At 34.3% G+C, this 7,500-nt stretch overlaps 1 protein-coding gene across 1 annotated transcript in view; it reads left to right on the top strand.

The window, feature by feature from the left end:
* Positions 1-7,500, top strand: part of LOC137625606 (uncharacterized) — a 207,156-nt gene that overhangs the window by 60,253 nt on the left and 139,403 nt on the right. The window lies entirely within an intron of this gene.

Here is a 7,500-nt window from a genome sequence, read left to right as displayed (position 1 = left end):
TATATGTATATATATATATATATATATATATATCTTATAGGGCTCCTTATAAGTGATAATCAAATAGTATGTTTTACAGAGCGTAATTAAAACTAATTCTTCAATTGCAACAAGTCCTAATCTTGGCACGAAGAGTAGGATGTTAGTCTGTAATGTAAGCCGTTCTAGTGGTGGTCTTCTATTGAATATGTGTGTGAAATGTTATAGAATGACTGCATAGTTTGTGTGGTACTGCAGATGACAATGAAGAAGAGTGGTACTCCAATAAACGAAATGGGTTCATGGGATTCGCAAATCTCTGCTCAATATATGAATTCATGTACAACTGACTTCAATGCTTATCATCACCAAGAGTAATTTTAGGTTAGGGCAGCAGTTGAAGATTCCAAGAGATACTTTTTTGTGTAGCTCAATGGACAACTGTCTTACAATACAATGCTTCCTTTCAATTTCCTTCGCTGCTTCCTGAAAGGCAATGCCATGTAACCGTCTTTGCAAGATTGCCACTGCCTCTGTTTGGTCTTCACTATCTCCATTAATTTTACAAGGGTAGGGCCTGCAGCGCTGCTCTCCACAACTGGTTGAAAGTTGGTGGATTCCTTTCATTTAACTTTATAGCTTTCCTTCTAAAATAATCAATTTACTTTCATATATATGACTGAATCTGTGTTCATCTAACTGCTGTTTCCTATAACGTTCAGGTATTATAATAATGTTTTTTTGGGGGGGTTGTAGGTTGGTCAAAACATCAGCCATCCGCTGAGATACTACCGGTGAAGAGTTATTGAGTCCTTTGACTGACCAGGTATTACTGCATTGGATCCCTCTCTAGTTACGGCCCATGTTTCTTTTGCCTATGCATACACCGAATATTCTGGCCGATTCGTAAAATATTCTCCTCTTTCTTTATACACTTAAAAGCACTAAGATAACTGAAAAATTCTAATTCACTCATTGGGTTAACTACTGTACTGTAATAGTTCTATAGCTACATATATCTTGGTAAGTGTAGAAGAGACTCTTTAGCTCTCCTAGAAGGGTACTCCAAAATTAAACAAATTTTCTCTTGTCTTGAGTACTGCCATTGCTTCTGTACCATGGTCTTCCACTATCGTGGGTTAGATTTCTCTTGCTTGAAGGTACGCTCAGGCACACTATTCTACCTGTTTCCTCATTTCCTTCCCTCACAGGGTTGTTTTCCCTGTGGAAGCTCTTGGACCTTTGGTATCTGGCTTTGCCTACTAATTTTGATTTTTAGCAAGTAATAATGAAAAGGTTATTGACTTTTTTCCTTCTTGTATAAATACATCTCGAGAAGGGGCAACTCTTATCAATGCTTATCACCTGCAGCCATCGACAAAGCTTTCACATGAAACAGGCACACAGGCCTGGTACGGGCGTGACATAGATGGCAGATTTGCGATGCTTCAATTCTTGTCATATCTGTCATTATGAAGAACAGGTCTCAGAGAACACACACACACACACACACACACACACACACACACACACATATATATATATATATATATATATATATATATATGTGTGTGTGTGTGTGTGTGTTTGTGTGTGAGCGCGCGTAGAGCAAGGAAAGAGTTTTTATTTCTTAAATTAGATTTTAGTTAGTGTTTTTGTGGCTCTCAAAATGAATATGATACATTTTTCTTTTATTAAATCTTACTTTCATACAAAGATCGTTGACTTCTATTTATTTAGGCAAATGTATCAAGCCTGAATTACTTGCACGTCCGACAGGCAATTTAAGAAAATTTTGCAAAACTGGTGATAACAGTCCTGGAATGGGCAAGTTTTATGTATCGAAAACGGTCAGCTGCAGTCACAGTTGGCCTTATAGGTTTGTGGTAACGAGGAGAACATTGTGTCTAGAATTTTTTTCATTTCTGATGTGCAACTTTATGACAACATAAAATTGGTATTTTTGGGGAGGAGTAATTTCTGATTTATTGAGGAAATCTCTTCTCAATGTTCATATTTGTATCAGAAGAATTTCTTTAATGCCAGCTTGTCTCTTTTACTGTCACTCTTGGTCGTGCAATTGATACTGTTAAGTTTCGTTTATTAGTATACAATTGGGGTCTTGGAGATTCCTTATTTCCAAATTTTCTGTGGAAGTTGTAGAGGGTGTAGGTTTCCAGTCAATATAAATGCTAGCCTAATTTTACCCATATTCTGCTGACAGTCTGACACCTTCGTCACTTCTGTCAGCGCGGAATCTTCGGCTCTTGAATGCCTACACTCAACTGCCAGAAGCATTTCCTGACTAATTCACAAGTAAATAGAATTGGTGAAATCCTTCCTTTCTTGGATGCCGCTCTTTGATCAGAGACAGCGTTATTTAATTTACATACATTCACGCACACACACACACACACACATATATATATATATATATATATATATATATATATATATATATATATATATATATATATATATAAAATATATATATATATACATATATATATATATTGTGTGTGTTTGAGAGAGAGAGAGAGAGAGAGAGAGAGAGAGAGAGAGAGAGAGAGAGACAGAGAGTGTGTGTAATATGCTGCTCTCATTATCTTATTCAAAATTTTGAGATAGTTAACGTAGACTGTATGTATAATCTAGGAAAGTGAAACACGGTACTGTATTTAGATACTCGTTGCATATTGCACATTAGGATTCTAAAAGTGGCCATAAATTTGAAGGCACTGCTATTGGAAAAAACAACTGATTTGATACCCGTAGAGTAATTTCCCTGTGTAATGACGACCCCATGAAATAATGAAATTCAAAGGAGTTGAAGAGAAGCTTGCTGGAATAGGTCTCCCACGTGTTCAGCTGTGCCAAATAGGCTACCGAGATATTGGGCATTGAATAGCTTTTGTGGTATGTGGTAACGTCCCTAACTGGTAATCGCGAGACGGGCGTTCGAGTCCCGCTCAAACTCGTTAGTTCCTTTAGTTCCTGCAACCACACCATCCTTGTAAGCTAAAGAGGTGGGGTTTGGGGAGCCTATAGGTCTATCTGGTGAATTATCACCAGCCATTACATGGACTTCCCTGGTCCTAGCTTCGGTGGAGAGGGGCCTTAGGCGTTGATCATATGTATTTGGTCACGCTCTATGGCATTGTCCTGCTTGCTAGAGCAATCTCACAGATCCTTATCTCTCCTATTCATGAGATGCAAAAAAAAAACAACTGCCTGTAAAGGGAGAAATGTATTGAAGAGTCTTTGGCTCCAAGTTTCTTGTTATTATGTAACCTTTATCTGTAGAAGATAAAACAACTTGAATGTAACATTGCGGTTAATATTAACTGACAAATTGACCAAAGGACTAGAGATTTAAGGATGTTTACTAGGAATCGTGATGATAATTTTTGAAGCAAATATCTGTTAAAAACAAAGAATAAATTTTAAGTTAGACTGCGAAGAGTGTTGCAGTTTTAGAAATGATTGGACTGTCTGGAATATACAAACGCGGCAGAGGAAATTTTTTTAACGCATGTGAAAAATTTAATAGGAATAACAATATATAATATAGAGAGAATTTGGATGATATTGCATTTTAGATATCAATTGAGCAAAAATAAAAAGAGGATATCTTAAACAAGAGAACATTATAAAGTTGTAGGAGGAATTCTGGTAACTCCAAACAAAAATTTTTTTACTCTTCAGAAAAGTACTTTAGGTTATTGTATAATTTCAGTCTTTTACGTTTTTATGGTAAGGAAAGAGTTCGTCTGGTATTGGTTTAATAAACAAATCCAGGTATTGGATATTTAAAAGTTTTAAGCATTCCATTCCATTCCACTTTAATGGACAGATTGTATTTATACAAAAAATAGTAAAATTGAAGGTACAAGATAGAGGGTTACGAAATCTTACCGAGAGTATTGAATAATGCCTGGTACACAAGTGTGACTGTAGTACAAAATTTACAAGATTGATGACCGGCTCCAGTCGATATTTCACTTTGCAATTGCTCTTTCAGGCTAGTACTAATTTGTCAGAGCATTTGTAGAAGAAATGGATGTTGTACTGAAACAGGTTTCCCAAATAATTTTAGCATTTTTACTGCATAATTTTACTCCATAACCTTTTAATTTGATTAGAACTGTCACCAGTATTATTTGACTATTAAAATGGAACAGATGAGATATAGTTTTTCTTGGCAATGTCCTTGTCGTCTAATATAGTTCATATAACAAGTCTAATTTAGAATAGATTCAGGCATGTAGCTGTAATGGAAAAAGTGTTCACCAATATCTATGTCAAGGAGGAATCAGCAACTTTAGAATAATTCATATGCAAAGGCGAATAAGTTTCAGTGCGCAGAAACTATTTGTACATCAAATATAAAGTACACTTACTGCAAAGTTTTACTCTTTTCATCATCTATTAATTAATACAGTGATTTGGTGTAATAATTGGGCAGTGCTGCATTCTGAGAGAAAGCAAGGCTTGTTAGATCCATGCAATTCAAATTCACCCATCTTTGCAATGTCTTGAGCGATCAAGAAAAATTAACGTCAATTTCTTGTAGAAACATCGAGACTGATTCGTGAATTCGAGGAAAGAAATCGTTTATATTTAAAGTTATTGTTGTGTAGAAATGTTAATCTGAGGAACGTCGGACTTGAGTGATCTTTTAGGAGAAGGACACTCTAAAATCAAACCATTGTTCTCTAGTCTTGGATAGTGCCATAGACTCTGTACCATGGTCTTCCACTGTTTTGGGTTAGAGTTCACTTGCTTGAGGGTACACTCGGGCACACTATTCTATCTACTTCTCTTCCTCTTGTTTTGTTAAAGTTTTTATAGTTAATATAGGAAATATATATTTTAATGTTACTGTTCATAAAATATTTTATTTTTCACGTTTCCTTTCCTCACTGGGCAATTTTCCTTGTTGAGCCCCCTGGGCTTATAGCATCCTGCTTTTCCAATTAGGGTTGTAGCTTAGCAATTAATAATAATAATAATAATAATAATAGTGGCTTGTTTTCGATATCTTGTTATCGATCGTGCAGTCTCCCATAACGTCACTAAAGATGAAAAAAAGGGTTCAGGTGCTTGTTATGCATCGACTGAACGGGTTCAGTTGTAATGGGGTCAGGCTGCCTTGGCGATATTGTTAATGGTAACAGGTGCTCAGCTGCTATCCTTATGTATTTTCATCAGACTGTTAGCATCGACTTAGTCCTAAGGCAGAGATCACTACCCAAGGAAGCTTCAACAGAGCACAATTGAAGGTTGATCTCGATCTGGGGTCCAGGCTTTGGTTTACCCTCTCTCTCTCTCTCTCTCTCTCTCTCTCTCTCTCTCTCTCTCTCTCTCTCTCTCTCTCTCTCTCTCTCTCTCTCTCTCTCTTTATACTGTATGACCTAGATTTTCATCGATCTAGATAAATTCTCATTTTCATTTTAAGTACCTAAGAGCACTTAAGGAGACATAATTAAACTCAGTCAATCCCCTTTCTTGTCCTTTTGACCTGGAAGAAATTAATCCTAAACTCGGTCTGTGTGTGTGTTTGTTTTATTTAGATAAAAAGCAGTCACTTGATTAAATGTAACCCTATCAAGATAGGTGTTTTTGCATCCTTGCTTGTGTATTTCGGTGGGAGTCTGGTGAACAAGCGTCGTCCTTCGTTGCCGTGAGAGTTTTATATCCTATGGACTCCTCCGGTCCCTGGATCGATACTTGGATCCTTAGACGAGCTGCTCTCGTTATATGCCGGTGCTCGTCTGAAACGGGGCCTTTTGAGCGGCATTCGAGACATTTTATTGTCTTGTTCAATGTCAGTGTCTTCCAATTAGAGTAATTATGTTTGCCCTCGACACGATAATCATGTTTTTGAACGAAAAAGAAAATGTGGGGTAGGAACTTTATTTACATTTCTGTACTTGTTGAAGGATTTTATTTAGTTTACACAGACACACACATACATACATACATATATATATATATATATATATATATATATATATATATTTATTTATTTATTTATTTATATGTGTGTGTGTTGTACATACTCATTGTCCAGTTGTTGAGACGTATCCTCCAATTGAGATATAAAGGTTCAAATACCGAACAGACCTTTGGAAATGTTACGGTAAAAGATGCGACATAGGTAAATTATGGTCAAGGTAATAAGTCGACTATATATATATATATATATATATATATATATATATATATATATGTGTGTGTGTGTGTGTGTGTGTGTGTGTGTGTGTGTATGTGTGTATGTATGTATATATATAAATATAAATATATATATATATATAATATATATATATATATATATATATATACTATAGTATTTTCTTTAACACACATAAATGATACGTATTCAAATATTGAGCAATGAATATGTTTTAATATCGAACTCACTTTACTTTTAGAATAGAAAAACTAAACTAGAAGTTATGCATAATTATATGTAAGTATGAATGTCACGTGTGTTAGTAACAAATTTCAGGAAGGAAATAAAGAAATAACAAATAAACTATACATAAGTAGTAAAAGATATAAAATCTTTCAAGATCTGTAAGATGATTGCTCAGTTTGATATAAATTCAGATGAGCAGGTTCGAATCCTGTCTCGCGAGATGCACTAAATGCATATTAGTGTTGGTGTGTTATTCCCAAGGTGTGTGGAATTGGTTATTGAATCAAATTAAGGATCTCTCTCTCTCTCTCTCTCTCTCTCTCTCTCTCTCTCTCTCTCTCTCTCTCTCTCTCTCTCAATATATATATATATATATATATATATATATATATATATATATATATATATATATATATATGTATATATATACAGTATATATGTGTATATTTATTTATATATATGTGTATATATATGTGTGTGCGTGTTTTATATATATATATATATATATATATATATATATATATATATATGTATATATATATATATGTATATATATATATATATATATATATATATATATGTATATATATATGTATATATATATATATGCAAACAACATCATACAAAATTGTCGAAATCGTCATTGACTTTGCCGAGGAAAACTAGAATAGATATCTTGGACCCCTCAGAATCCAGAATTCTTATCTCCGAGTTCCACTGTGAGACCGTAGACTCTCTTGCGATGAGATAAAGGAGTCTTTTTTTTCGCTTCAGTTAACCATGTGTTGTAAGATAAATTTGTTATACTGGTTTGATAGTACTTCAGACCTGGAAGGAAATTCCATTTTCGTGGGAAGGAAAAAACGTCAGAGATAAGGTACTCGCGTGTTTTGAAGGAGAAGTCTTTCTGTCGATCTTTGCCAGTTGCAATGATCTCACGCGGTATTTTAAGATAACGTTTTATAGATATTTTTAACTGCACATATACTTACATAAATGTATATATATATATATATATATATATATATATATATATATATATATATATATATATATATATATACATATAAAATCATACATATAGATATATATACATATAT

This window comes from Palaemon carinicauda, chromosome 2, assembly GCF_036898095.1.
Source record: "Palaemon carinicauda isolate YSFRI2023 chromosome 2, ASM3689809v2, whole genome shotgun sequence".
Taxonomy (NCBI): Eukaryota; Metazoa; Arthropoda; class Malacostraca; order Decapoda; family Palaemonidae; genus Palaemon; species Palaemon carinicauda.
The sequence above is the reverse complement of the archived record's forward strand: the minus strand, read 5'-3'. Positions and strand labels throughout refer to the sequence as shown.